This window comes from Anolis carolinensis, chromosome 6 (assembly GCF_035594765.1).
Source record: "Anolis carolinensis isolate JA03-04 chromosome 6, rAnoCar3.1.pri, whole genome shotgun sequence".
NCBI classification, from domain to species: Eukaryota; Metazoa; Chordata; class Lepidosauria; order Squamata; family Dactyloidae; genus Anolis; species Anolis carolinensis.
The window spans coordinates 49382772-49403824 of record NC_085846.1 but is presented as its reverse complement, the minus strand read 5'-3'; the positions used below and the strand labels follow the sequence as shown (position 1 = coordinate 49403824).

Below are 21053 nucleotides of genomic sequence, written 5' to 3'. Positions count from 1 at the left end.
CTGGTTAGTAGCCAGCTGCAAGAAATCACTACTGACCGAGAGGTCATGAGTTCAAACCCAGCCAGGGTAAGGGTAAGCTCCTGACCATAAATAGTCCAGCTGCTGTTGACCAATGTAGCCGAAAGACAGTTGCATCTGTCAAATAGGAATTTAGGTACCGCTTATGCGAGGCGGCTAATTTAACTAATTTACAACACCATAAAATCTCCAGCAGTTTGCAGAAAGAGAAGGAAGTTTCCATCAAAAGGACTCGGTGTCGCAGTGGATGATGAAGCAGCAGCTCCCCCTGTGGCTGGAATCGAGCATATCCTCAAAAAGCCAAAAGCTGGAGTGTTAAATTGCCTCTGTGTCTCTGTCTATATGTGGTTGTCTATATATGTCATTTGTGTCAGAGTGTGTGGTTTGGATAAACACACATGCAGTGGAAGATCAACGATGAATCACTGGCACCAATAAAGAGGCTGAAGCCTGTTTGGCTATCTACAAAAAGTTTACTAACAAACGGAAAACTCTCAAGACGATATATACAGACAGAGTGCAGAGAGGTAGAGAGCAGAGGGCAGAGCAGATAACACAGGGAGCTATTTATGACCACCTCTGCTGTCTGATGCAATACACAGTTAACTCTTTACACACTCGCACAGTGGACAGCAGACAGTGCATGATGCAATCTCCAGCTCACATTGCAACACTATAAATCAATTACATTTAAACAACTCTATATACAATCATTCCCACTTCAACAATTTGTCCGATGGCATTGAATGTTTGCCATTATATGTGCATTGTGATCCGCCCCGAGTCCCCTTCAGGGTGAGAAGGGTGGAAAATAAATACTGTAAATAAATAATTTAAGGGATGGAGGCCCAGGTTTTTTTTAATGGGTAGACTGAGCCAAAATGATGGATTCAAAAAGAACATTTGAAGAGTTCAAAAGTTCAAACTATACACAGAGATGATATAAATACAAGTGCAAAAGTGACCAAACTTAGATGCAAAATAAAGTAAGTTGCCACTGAGGGTCTGGAAAATCCCAGGCCCTTCTGAAAAATACACAATTTCCCTACAGACACTTCCCCAGGTCTTCACAACTACCTTCCAAAGAATATTCATTAATGATATTATGAAGAAAATGACCCTAAAGCATAGAGAGGTTTTTCTTAGTTATGTGAAATTATTAATTTCACTATAATGTCTGAAATATTCAATGTGGTATCCTTAACATGGACCTTGAAAATGGAGAGTCTTTTTAAAATAACACCTGTTAAGAACAATGTTGGATCAAATCATTGGCTCATTTCCAGTCCAATTTTCTGTTTGCATTGTGGTAAGCAAGTCCCCTATGTGAAGACTTTAGAGAACATGAATATGGTTGCATTCACAAAGATACCATTATCCCCCCATCCATAGCACCAAGAATGCAACTCACTACCAAGTTGGAAAGATGCTTCCCTTACTACTGCTGAAAAGAAACATCTCAAAAGTAAAATCAGTTGTATTTGCCTACAGTAGAGGGAAACATCCTATAGTGAGACCTACCAAAGTCCCTAACCATTGGGTGGCTGAGCACCATTAATTAGGAATTACGTGCTGAAGGAAGGTTCCACAGAAGAGAGTGAATCCAAAAAGTAGTGGTGAACAAATGGGAATATTAAGTGAAAGCCCTGCAAATTTCTAAGAAGCAAGCATTAGTGGTCAGGACAACAGATGTAGCAGCACTGAGGGAGATGTGAGAGGCAACAGCATCAGGCAGGGACAGCCACCATGACTGAACAACATTTAGCATGTTATCACATTAGTCTCCTAAAATGGGTTCTTCTGTCGTAAACCTGTCTTGCTTGAGACAGGGAGCCTATCTGCCTAACTCCTCTTATCATACAAAGCATTTTTTATTGCACTTTTAAAATGTTCCGAGCACATTGACCTTACCACAACCACTGGAACATAACTTCCTAATTCATGCATTCCCTGTCTTCATACATGCTTCCTATCTTTATACATGTTTTCAGAGTTCAGTGGTTCAAAACTGTGTATCACTGTACCTTCGGATTTTCATAGTGCTGAAGCACCATTCATACGCACACTTAAAATATTAATTTTTAATATGAACAGTTTAGGTAAAGGTTTTCCCCTGACAATAAGTCCAGTTGTGACCAACTCTGGGGGTTGGTGCTCATCTCCATTTCTAAGCCGAAGAGCCGGCATTGTCCGTAGACACCTCCAAGGTCATGTGGCCGGCATAACTGCATGGAGCACTGTTACCTTTCTGCCAGAGCGGTACCTATTGATCTACTCACATTTGCATGTTTTCAAACTGCTAGGTTGGCAGGAGCTGGGGCTAACAGCAGGCGCTCATTCCGCTCCCGGGATTTGAACCTGGCACCTTTCAGTCCGCAAGTTCAGCAGCTCAGCGCTTTAACGCACTGTGCCACCAGGGGCCCTTTACAATTTAAATATTTTCATATTGTATTTATTTTGCAAATAGATGTTTTTACGTTTACAGCTTTTTTAATGAAGCAAAAACATGCACGAGGGGATGTTATGCCTCTGACAACACCTGTGGTTCCAGGGTAAGCACTGAATCCAGGATCACCCTGAAGCTGCGTACCTATGACTTCAGGGGGAGTGTGACCACATCCAGCACAGGCTGTAACCCTATACCCTGATATGCCTTCCGACTGACCAGGATTACCTCTGTCTTTTCTGGATTTAATTTCAACTTGTTGGCCCTCATCCAATCCATTACTGATGACAGGCACTAGTTTAGCACCAGGATGGCATCCTTGGCTTTAGGTGGAAAGGAGTAATAGAGTTGGGTGTCATCGGCATAAATTTGATACCAAATTCCAAAACTTCGGATAATCTCTTCCAGCAGTTTCATGTAAATGTTAAACAGCATGGGAGACAGAATTGAACCCTGATGGACCCCACAGGCCACCAGCCAAGGAGTTGAACAGGTGCCCCCCAGCACCACCATCTGGGTCTGACCCTCCAAGAAGGACTGGAGCCACTGCAATACAGTGCCCTCTAATCCCATCCCGAAGATGCGGTTCAAAAGGATACCACGGTTGATGGTATCAAAAGCCGCTGAGAGGTCCAGGTGGATCAACAGGGACACACTCCCCCTGTCTAGCTCTCTTCATAGATCATCCACCAAGGCAACCAATGGCATCTCAGTTCCATAGCCAGGCCTGAAACCAGATTAAAATGGATCCAGATAATCAGACTCATCCAAGAAACTTTGGAGCTGAGAGGCCACCACCTTCTCTAGAACAATAATAATAACAATAATAATAATAATAATAATAATAATAATAATAATAATAATAATAATATCTGCCTGCGACAAAGAACTGGTGGGATCACAAACCGGAAAAGGTTACAGAGAATGAGCATGTCAAGCTACTCTGGGACTTCAAAATTGAGACAGACAGGGTTTTGGAGCACAATACTCCTTACCTCACGATTGTGTTAAAAGACAAAGTATGGATTGTCGATGTCGCAATCCCAGGTGATGGCAGGATTGAGGAGAAACAACTGGAAAAGTTGACATGATATGAGGATTTAAAGATCGAACTACAAAGACTCTGGAACAAGCCAGTCAAGGTGGTCCCAGTGGTGATCGGCACACTGGGTGCAGTGCCTAAAGGCCTTGGCCTGCACTTAAACACAATCGGCACTGACAAAATTACCATCTGTCAGCTGCAGAAGGGCACCTTACTGGGATCTGCTCGCATTATTCGCCGATACATCACACAGTCCTAGACATTTGGGAAGTGTCTGATGTGTAATCCAATTCAACAGCCAGCAGAGTATCTGTTGTGGACTCATCTTGCTGTGTTTCTAATAACAACAACAACAACAACAATAATGTGACTTGCAATTTCTCAAGTTGTTCCTGACACGAAACAACAACAACAACAACAACTTTTTTGTATTCCTCCCTATCTCCCCAAGGGAACTCAGGGCAGATTCCAACAAACAAAAAACATAGAGGCAAACATTCAGTGCCTTACCACAAGTGAAAACGTAAATACATTCAAGACCCCACCCAATCCCTTGCCTAGGAAAGGGAGATTTGATACTGGCTGATAGTCAGTCAGTTGACTGGGATCCAGTGCCGGCTTCTTTAACAGAGGTCCTACTACTGCCTCCTTGAAACTAATTGGCATTCTGCCTTGGGTCAAGGAGGAGTTAACCAGAACCTTCACCCACTATGCCAGTACCCCCTGGCCGATTTAATTAGCCAGGATGGGCAAGATCTTGTCCACATCCTCAGATTGTGCAGTACAGTACAGGATGTACAGTTCCTTGCATGATGACAGTGTAGGTGTAATCTTTTAGAAATAAAATTACACACCTCCTGCTAGCATGTGTGTTTAACTTTATCTACACACCAGCTTTTGATTGGGTATTAAATAACAAGGTCCATCAAGAAAGTAGCATCTTACAGCACATAGGAGTCTGAGTTATCATGAATTACTTGGTGGCAGCAGTAGAGGTGGGACAGCTTTGCAAAATCTGGAGCTTTGCTGCTCACAAGTCTTCACTTAGCCATTGTTCCACCGCTCTCTCATCTAATCAAAAGATGAATCTGAGATAAAGCTAGCCATCTTTACTATTCTACTTGTTTCAGGCAGTCTACATACTGCGGTTTGCTTTCTCTCCCAACTACTGGTGTCATCTTTTCTTCTGTACAGGTGTGAAGGTGTTTTTCTGGCATTAGGATTATTATTATAAGCTGGATATCATCTTCATCTTATCTTTGTTGATACTTACGCTGGCTACCTTCCCAGAGCAAACATATGTTTATTTTCATAGCATGCTATTCTGCAATACAGCTACAGCTCCAAAAGCTTAAATGAAGCAAACAGAAATTTAAATAGTGTCCCAGCCTGTTACAAATCTATTGAATGCAATACAGGAATAACACTCAATTGCTTATAGGTTGACACCGTCCCCCGCGCCCTTTTTGCGGGTTGATTCTGCAAACTTCATCTTGTCTATCAGAGTAAATAGAAAGGAACAACACAGTACAAGATTTTTCCGCTCCACTGCTGGAAAATTTTCCTCAGAGAAGGTGGAGAGGAAGAGAAGACCAGCAAGTCAGTTACAGACAACCAAGGGCAGTTAGTTAAATGGCAAAGAGTCTGTTTGAGAAGAGCCTGCCATAAAATAAGCACTGACCACCCACTCCCACTATTCCCACCAAAACAAGGTACAGTAGAGTCTCACTTATCCATGCCTCGCTTATCCAACGTTCTGAATTATCCAAGCCATTTGTTTTCAATATATCATGATATTTTGGTGCTAAATTCGTAAATACAGTAATTACAACATAACATTACTGTGTATTGAACTACTTTTTCTATCAAATTTGTTGTATAACATGATGTTTTGGCACTTAATTTGTAAAATCATAACCTAATTTGATGTCTAATAGGGTTTTCCTTAATCCCTCCTTATTATCCAAGATATTTGCTTATCCAAGCTTCTGCCGGCCCGTTTAGCTTGGATAAGTGAGACTCTACTGTAGCACTAAATGCCACCACTTTCCTGCGAAGACATTTGAAAAGGCCAGAAACAACACCATGGCAGAAAGAGGAACCATGCTGACCTCGTTTATAAGTGAACCCAAAGTTTTTGGATTTATGTTTTGACATAGAATGTTTAACTTATGCATCAATATATATGTCAAGTCACCTCACAGTTCATTCAACAGGAAAGTGTTTACAGCCCCTTCTCTAGCCAGTCATACACCAAGAGTTTAACAGCCATAGTTTCTCCCATGTTGTGTGAGCACGATAGAGAAAGCCATATGGATAAAATAATTCATTTTTATGAATGGGGCATTAATAGACTCTGGGATGCTGTGTTGGCAATGTCCATTCTACATACTCTGTCTTCCATGCTCTGGACCATGGCACCAGAAAGATCCATTTTTTTCCATTCATTCATTCTCCCACCAAGAAACAAAAGGTGGTTTAATTTTTTTTAAATAGAAGTTGGCTAAAATGTACATTAGTAAATGGTAAAGGTTTTCCTCTGACACTAAGTCCAGTCGTGATCGACTCTGGGGGTTGGTGCTTATCTCCATTTCTAAGCTGAAGAGCCGGCGTTGTCCGTAGACACCTCCAAGGTCATGTGGCCGGCATGACTGCATAGAGTGCCGTTACCTTCCTGCCGGAGCGGTACCTATTGATCTACTCACATTTGCATGTTTTCGAACTGCTAGGTTGGCAGGAGCTGGGGCTAACAGAGGATGCTCATTCTGCTCCCGGGATTTGAACCTGGGACCTTTTGGTCCGCAAGTTCAGCAGCTCAGCACTTTAACGCACTGTGCCAACAGGGGTCCCTGTACATTACAAAAGTTTAAAAATGGAACAACTTTTAAAAACAGATATAACTGCTTAAAATACATTTAAAACATAAAAACAACACACTATTATCAACACTTTTCCATCATATAATTTAAAAATGGATAAAACATCTGCCAAAATAACAAAGTTGTAAGGTGCTGGCAGAAGGAGAGTGGGGGAGGGAGGCGCTAATGGGAACTCCTTTGGAAGGATGTTCTATAGACCTGAGAGCAGCCCAAACAAATGAATGTGTGATGGTGGTGGGACCAAGACAAAGCCCTACTCTGAGGATATGCTGAAATTTCTGAACAGTTTCCTAAAGCAGCTCCACACAGTGTGCTACAGTAATCCCAACGGGATGCAATCTAGTCATGTATCACTGCAGTTAGATCTGACTTCCAGAAGAGGAGCAGCTTGTACTTTAGTTTTAACTGTGCAAACACACTCTTAGCCAAAGTCTGGGCATCCAGACTCAGGTCTCCATCCAACAGCACACCCAAGATGCGACTCTCAGATTACAGAGCATCATAGAATCATAGAGTTGGAAGAGATCACAAGGGCCAGCCAGGCCATCCAGTTCAACCTCCTACCATGTAGAAACACACCATCAAAGCACTCCTGACAGATGGCCAACCACCCTCTACTTAAAAACTTCCAGAGGAGGAGATTCTACCACACTGCAAAACAGCATATTCCATTGACAAACTCTTACCATCAGGAATGTTTAGGTTTAATATTTTCTCCTGCAATTTGATTTCATTGCTCCATGTTCTGCTCTCCAGAGCAGCAGAAAAAAAGATTGTCCCCTCCTCAATGTGACATCATTTCAAGTATTTAAACATGGCACCTCTCAGCCTTCTTTTCTCCAAGCTAAACATACCCAGCTCCCAAACACCTCTTCACTGGGCTTGATTTCCAAACCTTTGACCCAGCACAGGCTAAACTGCAATTGTCTGATCAGTCCTATGACTGATCTCTGTTTTAGCTCACACAGACTCCCCATGTTTCCCACATACATATATCATATGTAGTATATTCAATATTCAAGAAACTAAACCCCTGCAATCTAACAATCTGAATGAATACAAGTTTAACAAAGGAAAAACCCAAATCTTTTGAACATACACACATTGAACTGTCTTTACTTTTACTTATTCACAATACCAAAGGTTTTAATAGTATGGTTTTTCTATTGTCTGTAGCTGTTCATGACAAGTATTCTAAACAAGTAGTTTAGCCCATGTGCTACACTTGCGTTCAGAATGTCTTAACTACCCTATACAACAGTGGTTCCCAACCTTTGAATCTCCAGGTTTTGGACTTCAGCTCCCACTGTTCCTAACAGCTGGTAAACTGGCTGGGATTTCTGGGAGTTGAAGTCCAAAACACTTGCCCAAAGGTTGGTAACCACTGCTATACACCCATGTATAGGTCTCTAAAATTTATCAAAAAATCAACAAATAACCTGTTGACTTATCCATGGATCAGTTAAGTACCATGCTGTAACTTTAACAAAAAGGAACCATCATCCTCTCTGAGTAGAGTGATGAAAGCTCAGTCCATCCAAGAAGAACCTAAAAGATGTACTGACTCCCACCATGGCACCGTTTTTGGTAATTTTGAATTCCTGGGTGGGAAAATGGTAGTGGCAGCCAGGGACGACTGGTCCCCTGAGGCAACAATGGAACTTTTCCCTGCCTGTAGAATACCCCTAGGCTTGTCCACAAGTTATATTAAAATCCATAATTTCCTCCCCAAAATCTGCCCTTGACATACACATGGGGTTGACTTATATACAAGTATACACGGTATCTATTTCTTAGCCTACTTATAACTTTGAGAAAAATTGGGTACATTCATATGTTCTGGTAAAAGAGCCAGACATTTACTCACATTGAATTTCTGCCAAATCACATTTATTAAGGAGGAACGAAACTCCTGTTTTATCAGGGTGCAAGATCATTTGGAGATTTTGTGCTCCAAGAAGGCTCATACATGAATCTACAGTAAAAATAATAATCTGATATTCATAAATGCTAATGTTAAAAAATTAACTCTTCAATGTCCAGTTATTAAATAGTTGAAACAAACGTTTCTTCTTCTCTCAACCAATGTCCTTGTACAAGTTTAAGACATTAATTATATTGCTTTTTTTCACTACAGTAGAGTCTCACTTATCCAAGCCTCTCTTATCCAAGCTTCTGGATAATCCAAGCCATTTTTGTAGTCAATGTTTTCAATATATCATGATATTTTGGTGCTAAATTCGTAAATACAGTAATTACAACATAACACTACTGCGTATTTAACTACGTTTTCTGTCAAATTTGTTGTATAACATGCTGTTTTGGTGCTTAATTTGTCAAATCATAACCTAATTTGATGTTTAATAGGCGTTTCCTTAATCCCTCCTTATTATCCAAGATATTCGCTTATCCAAGCTTCTGCCGGCCCGTTTAGCTTGGATAAGTGAGACTCTACTGTATACAGTAAGTCTTACACCAATACTACTGGATTTCCCCACTTCACAGAGATACACAAAGATTAACAAATATCTGTAACAGGTGTTTTAAGCGTACCAAAATTCTAAAAAGTATGTTGCAAAAGAAAACTATACGAGTCAGTGTATTACACTGTGTATTCAGTGTATTACACTGAAATAAGGACTTCTAACCATATAAACTGGAAAATACAAAACTGTTTAAATGACAAACATATTGCTGTCCATTGTTTAAAATTACATGTTGCATCTCTGTACAGTAGAGCCTCACTTATCCAACATTCGCTTATCCAACGTTCTGGATTATCCAACGCATTTTTGTAGTCAATGTTTTCAATACATCGTGATATTTTGGTGCTAAATTCATAAATACAGTAATTACTATGTAGTATTACTGCCTATTGAACTACTTTTTCTGTTTAATAGGCTTCTCCTTAATTTCTCCTTATTATCTAACATATTCACTTATCCAACGTTCTGCCGGCCCGTTTATGTTGGATAAGTGAGACTCTACTGTACCTCTTTTTCCACTTCCTTGGGAACATACCATACTTCTTACACTGGACTCTGACCTATACAACTCAGTTTTAATACAATATACTAAGGCCTTTTCACATCTTGACACTGCTACTATCCTTTGCTTTTTAGACATTTTGCTTTTGTAAATTCAAGATTTTTTTGCATTTTATTTAAGACTAGTCTGTGCCTTCAGATTACAGACTAGAGAGCTGCAAGCTATTTTCTCTTAACTAGATCCTTGGCTAAAATAGATGTGTTATTTTTAGCAGCGTACTTATGTATCTCAACTACAGCTTGTAGAGCAAAAAGCTGGTTTATGTAATTCTCCCGTTCCAGGAAAAAAAATCAATATTAAATACAAATCTACATATTATGTCTCTGCACTAGAATTTATAGAAGGAGGAGGCAGCAAGAGGGAGAGAATGGCTTTTTAGATCTGCCTCTAAAGACAAAAAAAAATGGGATGGAGAGAGGAAGTACCCTTACATGTTGATAAACTGAATTCAATGGGGGAAATGCCTGTTTCAAACCACAAAATACTTTTCAAAATGCCACAGCAGATATCTCATTTGTTTTCATTAATACAAGACCCTGCAAAGTATAGTTTCAAAGGTCCTTGACAGGCCATTCTAATTATATTGATATTAGGTAATGGTTTTCTCCTGACGTTAAGTCTAGTCATGTCCGACTCTGGGGGTTGGTCCTCATCTCCATTTCTAAGCCAAAGAGCCGGCATTGTCTGTAGACGCTTCCAAGGTCATGTGGCCGGCATGACTACATGGAATGCCGTTACCTTCCAATATTAGACTGATTCTTAAAATAGCAAAAATATGCAATCTTTTTAACATTTTAGGTTTTGTCTTGATATTTAACTTAATAATTTTTCTGGAACATAAAAACAGGTCTGAGACTTACCACCATCCCAGAAGAACTTTGAAATGGCTATATTAAATACAGGTAATATAGAAAGGTGTATCTGGAATCAAATTAAGTTTCTGTTTCAACCTGAAGAAGTATTTGTTTAACATTTTATGTAGGAAGATATAGATGTATATTGCCAAGACATTCAGCCCCTGTCCCTTAGGATTTCAAACAAGACACAAGCAGTTGTTCTCACTATGGAGAGAGAAAGGAGATTATACTTTTCCTGCATGGCAGGGGGTTGGACTGGATGACCCGTATAGTCTCTTCCAACTCTATGATTCTAAGTGCAACAACAAGCACATTTAATTTACTGCTAATTGATATAGCTGGGAGAATAAAAACATTTTTGCTGGCATCAAATTGTCAGGGAAACCTCTGTAGGGAGAATAGCCATAATTACAGTTGTACTACCAAGGTAACACTTTCCTTATTTCTGATAAGAGACATTTTAGATATAATCTCAGATCTCTTAATCATTGGCCATGTTAATGAGGGCTTCTACATCAAAGGTAGTTAGAAAAGTACTAATAAAGAGTTTTAAAGGTAAAAAGTAGCATCTTGAATTAAGCCTGGAATGCAAAATACAAACAAATAACTTGGTTATACATGTCATATTTCTAGGATTTATTAACTGATTTGCATTTGCATTACCGGATGTGTCTAATAATCTTGAGCAAGAGCTTTCTGTGTAACACACAGCAATAATTCAACTCGGGGGGGGGGGGATCAAATGACAGAACACTGTAGATCAGACTGTACGGGTTCAAAAAGAACTGCTGTTGGAAAACCAAAGTGAGTAAAAAATGACTTTACTCAGATATGCTCTAGTTTGGATGCTGTTGTTGATATAGTTCTAGTGGATATAACCTTGATTCCTGCTTGTCCAGTGTTGAGGGATACTATTCACTTTGTGCAGCCTGAGGATGCAGACAAGATCCTTGGAAAGCTGAGAGCTACTGCATGTGTTTTAGATCCTTGTCCCTCCTGGCTGATCAAAATAAGCCAGAAGGGGACTGGCAAACTGGGTGAAGGGTGTGGTCAATGCCTCCTTAGAACATCGCGGAATTCCAGTTTGCCAAAAGGCAGTAGTTGTGAGTTTCATATCTAAAAAGCTATTCCTGGACCCTTCCATTATGGACAACTATCAGCAGTGTCCAACCTTCCCTTTTTGAGCAAGGTATTGGAGCATATGGTGGGCTCCCAACTCCAGGGGTTTCTGAATGAAATGGATTGTTTAGATTCGTTTCAATCTAGTTTCGGGACTGGTTATGGAACAGATACAGCTTCTGAATGCCTTGTTGGATGACCTGTATAAAGAACTGGAGAGGGGGAGTATGTCCCTATTGGTTCTCCTTAGACCTCTTGGCAACTTTCGATACTGCCAACCATGCTATCCTTCTGGGCTGCCTCATTGGAACTTGAATTGTTTTACAGTAGCTTTGTTCTTTCCTGGAGGGGTGAACCTAGAAGGTGGAATTGAGGGGCTCATGTTCAAATCCCTGGCCATCGGTCTGTAGGGTCCCTCAGGACTCTATTTTGTCCCCCATGCTGTTTAACATTGACATGAAACTACTGGGAGAGGTCACCCTGGAGTTTGACTGCAGTGCCACCTACATGTGAATGACACCCAGCTCTACTACTCCTTTTCACCCAAATCCAAAGAAGCTGCCCCAATCCTAAAACAGTGTCTATCATAAGTAATGGACACGTGTGTTTTGAAACTTAATTCAGATAAAACACACTTGTCAGTTGGAAAGCAGACTGACCAAATAAAAAGGTATTTGCAGAGAGCAGAGGGGATCCAACGTATGTTTCCCGTGCAAGAGAATTTAACAGCTTTGAAGAAGCCACTGAAAGCACCTTCTCTTGTAATTAAATATGCCTACAAAGGTTGAAGAGCTGAGTAAAAGATCCAAAGATCTCAAAAACTGGTCAGCTTTGTATGGGTAGCTTCACATGGGACACAGTCTTTCTGAAATTCTGGACCCAAACCATATATGGTTTTAGAGATCAGCTCTCTCATTTGCACCTAGAAATGGGCTAAGAGCCAGAAAAATGTAAAATGGAAAGGGACAATTACCCCTGTCCTTATAATAATTGTCTCATTATAAAATACACTACTGATTTGGCCCCACACCATTGTTGCCTGCTAGGTATAAGAATGTGGCTCATTATTTAGCAGAGATTTAAAATTTCACTCCATGAACTGAATGTTCTGTTTTAAAGAGCTTTGTTTTTAATAATGTCACACACATTCTTCTTAGTAGTTAATACATTCTGACATAAAACAAGGTCTATGTTGAATATGAAATGCCAAGAATACCAACTTGACTATGTCCATATCATGACTCATCACTGCCACAATGTGCCCAAAACATTATATCTATGATCCCTCCCCAGTATTTCCATGAACTAGCTCTAACCAAGTGGGTGATAATTTAAACAGGGTACTTGTGCCCAATTAATGCCTCCATTAAAAATCTACAGTATGTCCCTGTTGGTTCTCCTAGACTTTTCCACCATAATTTGCAAATAAATTCATGAAAAATCAGACAATGTGATTTTCTAGATGTGTTTTCTCATGTTGTCTCTCATAGTTGAGGTCCACCTATGATGTCAATTACAGGCCTCTCTCATCTTTTTAAGTGGGAGAACTCGTACAATTGGTACAATGTCCCCACTGTACATTTTTAAAATTTATACATATTAAACAATGAAAGCATTTTAAAACAGTTACATTCAGTGTTAGAATCACATCATCCAAAAATCCTAGTCTGAGGCCGTTCCGTCATCAAATTGTACGTATGCTAACAGAAAGATCCGGCTGAAGCAGGGTCAGCGTCAGTTAGACGCAGAGCAAAACAGATATAGCAGTCAAATTATTTAAATATATTGGAAACAATCAAAATTGTGAGTTTCTGATACAAGCTATGGAATGTTAGTATAATACACTAACTACAATTCAACACCTACTTAAAAGACAAGAAATGCCTTCCCTGCTCAGGAATATTGTTCCTAGCAACAGTTTTTCAACACTGGATCTTATCAGGCATGGGCAAACTTCCCTCCCTCCCAGGTGTTTTGGACTTCAACTCCCACAATTCCTAACAGCTGGTGAACTGGCTGGGATTTATGGGAGTTGAAGTCCAAAACACTTGGAGGGCCGAAGTTTGCCCATGGCTGTTGTAGACATTCTAGACTTCAACTTCCTAGAAATCCAAGAAGTGCTGCCTTCTAGGAGTTGAAGTTGAGAACATCAGGACAACAAAAGGATAAGAATTACTCCTTTAGAGTAATGTCCACAATTATTTTACAGAGGGTCACACTAGTCAAGACTAAAGTATGTAAGAGATATTATTTCCAGTTGACAGACTAAACAGTCTTTCTCAACAGACATATGATGAAAATATACTCATAGAAAAATCAACTCAGCAATGCAATCATGAAAAAACATCCTAACACGTGCCTTTAGTCAATACTTTCACAATAATTTTTGCCTTAAGTTCAAAATATGAATTAGTTTTTTCCTAACCAACCGACTCAGAAAACATTTAACTAACATTATTTGCCACCTTCTCCAAACCAGAAAATGCTATTAACCACTTTCAAAACAAGCCAAAATCTGAAAATGTGGTTTGGAACTGGTTTAATATCTTAACATGTTCTAAAGTCAACAACCACAACTTCCTGGTCTTACTGAAATGAGATTATGATTATGAGCTTTTTAGTTTGCTTCCACCAGTTAGGCCACATCTACATTGACCATTTAATTCGGATCCATAAGGATCCCTATCTAAACTCTATTCACGATAGCAGCAGTGAGAAGGGCTGAATTTGTTTACTTTTACATTTTAGTAGATAGAGACAGATATATTTTCTCATTTGGTAATGATGTTTATTTAGTGGGGTCTAGTTCACACAACATTTTCTAAGAATTCTACAGATACCTACAGATAGCCCAAAATAGGAGAACCTTTCCATGGTGAGACATGGGCAAAACATATACTTCTCCTAGTTTAAATTAAGTTCAGATTCAAAAATTCTATTCAGAACAGTGGCCAGCATTCTGGCACCTATCAAAACAAAAAACCTTTATTTCAAAGACTTTCTGACATTTTCTTTTTCCAGGGCCAGAGAAGCAGATGGCAAAAACAGAAGAGCAGTCTGCCTCGGGGGAGCGTGCTTGCTCAATTAATGTTTAACATTTACAGAAATGATCAACCACTGCCAAAAGGGACAGAGAGTTTCATTTATGTTGACGATTGTGCCATCACTGCCCAAGCAGGGAGCTTTGAAATGGTTGAACAGAAGCTCTCCGAAGCTTTAGATCAGTGGTTCTCAACCAGTGGGTCCCCAGATGTTTTGGCCTTCAACTCCCAGAAATCCTAACAGCTGGTAAGCTGGCTGAGGATTCTGGGAGTTATAGGCCAAAACACCTGGGGACCCACAGGTTGAGAACCACTACTTTAGATGCTCTTACTGCCTATTATAGGGAAAACTAGCTGATTCCTAATCAATCTAAAACACAGATGTGTGCTTTTCACCTTAAGACCAGACAAGCATCTCAAGCTATGAGTATTACCTGGGAAGGAATCCCACTGGAGCATTGCAGCACACCAAAATACTTGGGAGTTACCCTGGACTATGCTGTGACCTACAAGAAGCACTGCTTGAATAGCAAGCAAAAAGTGAATGCTAGAAACACTATCATACAAAAGCTGACTAGCACAACCTGGGGATCACAACCAAATACAGTGAAGATATCTGCCCTTGCGCTTTGCTACTCTGCTGCCCAGTATGAAACACATCTCACTACGTTAAAACAGTGAATATGGCTCTTAATGAGACATGCCACGTGATCAAAGGATGTCTACACCCTACACCACTGAAGAAATTATACTGTTTAGCCAATATTGCACCACCTGATATTCGCCAGGAAGTAGCAGCCAATAATGAAAGGACCAAGGCAGTGATATCTGTGGCCCATTCCTTGTTCGTGTATCAGCTAGCACACCAACACCTTAAATCAAGAAATAGTTTTCTAAGATCTACAGAGATACTTGCAGGAACACCTCAGCCAGCGAGAGTCTAAAAGTGGCAGGCTAAAGCCCGGAACCTCAACCCATGGCTGATATTGAATGAGAGACTCCCTCCTGGGCACACAGAAAACTGGGCAACTTGGAAGGTGCTGAACAGACTGTGCTCTAGCACCATGAGATGCAGAGCCAACCTTAAGAAATGGGGCTACATAGTGGAGTCCACAACATGCGAGCGTGGAGAAGACCAAACCACAGACCACCTATTACAATGCAGGCTGAGCCCTGCCACATGAACATGGACCTTCTAACAGCAACACCAGAGACACTCCAAGTGGCCAGCTACTGGTCAAAGGACATTTAGTATAATGCCAAGATTTTTACTTTGCTTGTACATACATTACAACGGTATCCTCGGTTCGCTTCTGATACGATGAATAAATTTTCTTTTTAAAAGAATCTAATGCACACTTTTGAGTCTAGGTGCAAGCACATAAAAATACTGCTAAAAGATTGTAGTGCTCTCATTTAGTGCTTGACAGAAACAACATCCTGTTTAGGAAATATCTTGTCTTCTATTGATTTAATGAGAAAGTCATTTAGTGTTAGAAGTATGGTAAATATTTTTCCATATTGCAGAAGAATTATCAACCTAACACACATTTCTCATTTTCTTGATGTTGATTGGTACATGTTATAAAGGCATTCTTAACTGACATCATCCTTTTATCCATACCAAGACAATTAGAACCTTGTAATTAACAAAATACAAATTCACTGGAGCTTCTGTACATTGAACAGCAGGGCAGCAGGTCCTTCAGATGTTGCTGGCCTTCAATTCCCATAATACTTCACAACTGCCCACAGGGCTGATGTTAACTGCACTCCAAAATCCAGAGATCCATATCTTTCCCATTCATCTTAAAAACAATATCCACAGAATTATCTTTTGTAGACCAAATTTTCTTTCAATTTCTTGCACAGCTTCAAGTTGTTTTATGTTGGTTGTTTCTCCCCAACTGAAGGTTACCTACATTATCAGTAGTGCAAGCATTGTACAAAAATACCCAAAAAAAAGGAGAGGGGGGAAAAACTGGAAATCGCCTGAAACCTCTTTCTGTTTATGAAAAGCTGCTATTTTTATAGCAGTTTACAACCCAACAGCGGCTGTTAACTTCGTGTGTATACAGTAGAGTCTCATTCATCCAATGTTCTGGATTATCCAATGCATTTTTGTAGTCAATGTTTTCAATGCATTGTGATATTTTGGTGCTAAATTCGTAAATACAGTAATTACTACATAGCATTAATGTGTAATGAACTACTTTTTCTGTCAAATTTGTTGTATAACATGATGTTTTGGTACTTAATTTGTAAAATCATAACCTATTTTGATGTTTAATAGGTTTTTTCTTAATCTCTCCTTATTATCCAACATATTTGCTTATCCAATGTTCTGCCAGCCCATTTATGTTGGATAAGTGAGGCTCTACTGTATATGTATATGTGTGTGTGCGCACACACGCACACACATACATACAGTATCTATATATATAAAAGAGTGATGGAATCGCGGCACCGAGCAAAGCAACTAAACTACGCCCCCCCCCAACCTCGACATTGGACAACACAACCCATCATCCACGCCTTAAGGTTGAAACAACACCAAATCACTTCACGCACCTCCACATGGAGAGAACCCACAACCCACCATCAGGAGCCATGCCAGGGAGGGAGGGAAAGAGAAAGCATAATGGCCGCCGACAACAGGGAAGGCAGGCAATGGGAAAAAGCTGTCCCCTGGGTCCTAGCGCCCGCCCATCATCCGAATCATTTATCTCCACTCCAACCTTCTACAATATCCAACCCTTTTTAATACTCTATATTTTAAATATATGCTATGAACCATGACAATCAACACAACCTCTCTCCTAATATTTTAACAAGCTTAAAATCACAACACCAAATAAAAAACCACACTCTTAAAACACGGGAAAGCCAGACACTAAACAATCAGGGCCAGCAAACACCTCCCACGATCTTTCATGCAGGAAACAATCCAAGCACTCCCAACAGATGGCCACCCAGCCTCTCAATAATAATAATAATAATAACAACAACAACATCATACAATCCTAAGGTTTGCAGAGGCTGACTATTTCTGTGGCCCTGACATGTCTCTTTTTATGTTTGGAACCTTTAGAGTGTTTGCTTATCTTTTTCACATAAAAAGAAGATAGCTGTATACTCAGAGAGGCCTGACTATTTCTGTGGCCCTGACATGTCACATCTCTTTTTATGTTTGGAACCTTTAAAGTGTTTGCTTATCTTTTTCACATAGAAAGAAGATAGCTGTATACTAAGAGAGGCCTGACTATTTCTGTGGCCCTGACATGTCACATCTCTTTTTATGTTTGGAACCTTTAGAGTGTTTGCTTATCTTTTTCACATAGAAAGAAGATAGCTGTATACTAAGAGAGGCCTGACTATTTCTGTGGCCCTGACATGACACATCTCTTTTTATGTTTGGAACCTTTAGAGTGTTTGCTTATCTTTTTCACATAGAAAGAAGATAGCTGTATACTAAGAGAAGCCTGACTATTTCTGTACCCCTTACATGTCACATCTCTTTTTATGTTTGGAACCTTTAGTGTGTTTGCTTATCTTTTTCACATAGAAAGAAGATAGCTCTATACTCAGAGAGTCCTGACTATTTCTGTGGCTCTTACATGTCACATCTCTTTTTATGTTTGGAACCTTTAGAGTGTTTGCTTATCTTTTTCACATAGAAAGAAGATAGCTGTATACTCAGAGAGGCCTGACTCTACTATACATACTAAACATAAAGACAACCATACAACAGACATTCAATACCACCACTAACTCAAATTTCTCACCAACACCACCAGACAACGCCACAGCAACGCGTGGCCGGGCACAGCTAGTATACATATACACACACACACACAAATACAGTATTTAGTTTATTGAGCTGCTGGAGAGGTGCAAGTCTGCCCATCGCTGTCCAATATGATGGTCAATTGCACTGCATCATCCCACTCGACTCCTTCCACACCGGCCCTCCAACCCAGGATGAGGATGTGTCCTCCTTGTCTGCAAACTACCCTGCCACTGCTACCACACAGTCCTGAGACTGATTCCAGCACCCAGCATGCCTCCTCTATGTCCTGCTCTCCTCATTTAGTTCTTGCTGCTGCCACCTGAACAGGCAACCAATACACACGGCATCCTGCTTGTGCCAGGACATAGTTGGCTGCTCTAGGTCAGAGACAGCATGTGGCCCCAAGGCCACACTTTACCTACTCCTGCTGTGCAAGACTTTTACCATCTCTCTGAACAGAAGATCCCTATCCAATATCCCAAAACTATCTAGTTACTAAATTAGGTTATGACACAATCCACACAGTAAAAACACAGAAAACCTATTATTCTTCCAGTATCAGTCACATGAAAATTTCAGATAACACCGAGCTGAAAGGCTGATGTGAGCACTGTAGAAATAGGCATCTTGAAACATTTGTGAATTCATTTCCAAAAGGTACCAAATCCACCTGAATACAGGAAATGAAAAAATGTGCCGAGGATATGGTTTTGTTTTTTTGCTATAAAATACAATTTTTCAAGCCCTGCACTGAAGCGATTTGATACATTTTGATAGTTTTGATCTGTATAACAGCAGCAGCAATCACTCTTACTCCTGGCCAAGTATGATCGTCTTCCAGAGACTGAGTCTTGGCAGTGGGTCCGTAAATGACTGTGAAGACCTATCCTGGATTCACGTGGTCTTTCACATTGAGGACATAGACTTCCATATGAAAGACTATCACAAGAGTTTGTGGGAGTTTTTAAAAACTCTCTTGGCACATTTCTTCCTTTTGCCCTGTATTCGTGCCTCTTCAAAATCCATAGCACCATTGCTAACAGCTGACCTCCCGTTACAGCCAGTCTAGCAAAGTTGACGGCAGAGTAATCATTTCAATGCTAGAAGTCTTTGGTTTTGTTTTGTTTTTTCAGAAAACTGACAGTTGACTGCCTATTCTACTTCTAGCCAACAATGTAATGCCATCTATAATTCTTTATTCAGCATTGGGGGATTTGTTATCTTTTGGAAACAAACTCCACATTTTAATAAGCATTAGTAATGAAGTAATGGAGCCCCGGTGAAGCAGCGGGTTAAACCGCTGAGCTGCTGAACTGATTGACCAAAAGGTCGGTGGTTCACATGCAGGGAGCGAGGTGAGCTCCTGATGTTAGGCCCAGTTTCTGCCAACCTAGCAGTTCAAAAACATGTGAGTAGATCAATAGGTACCGCTCCGGGAGGAAGGTAACGGCGCTCCATGCAGTCATGCAGATCACATGACCTTGGAGGTGTCTATGGAGAACTCCGGCTCTTCAGCTTAGAAATGAAGATGAGCACCAACCCTCAGAGTTGGACATGACTAGACATAATGTCAGGGGAAAACCTTTACCTTAACCGTAATGAAGCATATTACTGAATGTTTTCTCCTACACCCATTCCCATTTTTTATCCATGAGTCTACTTCAAAATCATCACTACACCTTTAATATTGAAAACCATCATTACAGTCCTGTTCTTTAAATGGACACTGAGTCACAGAATCATGAAGTTGGAAGGGGCCTCGTGGGGCATTAAGTCCAACCCTCTGCTCCATGTTTCAATTGGCCACCTTAATTAACATTAAATGACCTTTTAAATTCAAGGTCTGACTGCTTCTTGCCTAAGGGAATTCTTAGTTAGGCGGTGTTAGCTAGCCCTGATTGATTCATGTCTGAAATTCCTCTGTTTTCTGGCTGGAGTTCTTTATTTACTGTTCTGATTTTAGTGTTTTTTAATACCGGTAGCCAGGTTTTGTTCATTTTCACAATTTTCTCCTTTCTGTTGAAATTGGACCAATTTCAAGGTGGCCAATTGAAGCATTCACACTGGCCTCAAACAAACAAAAGTTCTTTCTCTGACCCTGAATATTCCACAGATATATAAACTTCACTTGACTAGTTTCCAACAGACCTCATTACTTCTGAGGATGCCTGTCATAAATGGAGGCAAAATTTCATAAAGGAATGCTTCTGGAACATGGCCATACAGCCCGGAAAACTCACAGAAACCCATACGAGTTTTTGTATGTTTTCAGGGCTGTATGGCCATGTTCTAGAAGTATTCTCTCCTGACGTTTCGCTCACATCTATGGCAGGCATCCTCAAAGGTTGTGAGGTATGGAGAAACTAAGCAAGGAAGGTTTATATATATATATGTGGGAAGTCCAGGGTGAGAGAATAACTCTTTGTCAGTTGGAGGCCAGTGTGAATGTTGTAGTTAATCACATTGATTAGCATTGAATAGCTTCATCTCCTGGCTTCTTCCTGCCTGGGGGAATCCTTTGTTCAACAACCCATATAAGCTTTCCTACTGAAGTAAATTAGGGCAATTATACACAACAGATTACATTTTAAGCTGCACTGGACATCTTCACTTCAACCAGTGAATGCAAAAATACCCAGAAAGAGTGAAAAGAAAAGACTCGCCTGCTCTCTCTTTAACTAGAAGGACAATGTAAAGGGGCAAAAGCAGGCATGGGCAAACTTGGGCCCTCCAGGTGTTTTGAACTTCAGTTTCCACAATTCCTAACAGCCTCAGGCCCCTTCCTTTTCCTCCTCAGCAGGGGCGTGAGACTG

The 21053-nt window shown here is 40.3% G+C and overlaps 1 protein-coding gene across 3 annotated transcripts in view; it reads right to left on the bottom strand.

Annotated features, from left to right (window-relative positions):
* grb10 (growth factor receptor bound protein 10) overlaps positions 1-21053 on the bottom strand; it is a 119853-nt gene that overhangs the window by 97350 nt on the left and 1450 nt on the right. The gene's annotated exons all lie outside the window — the stretch shown is intronic.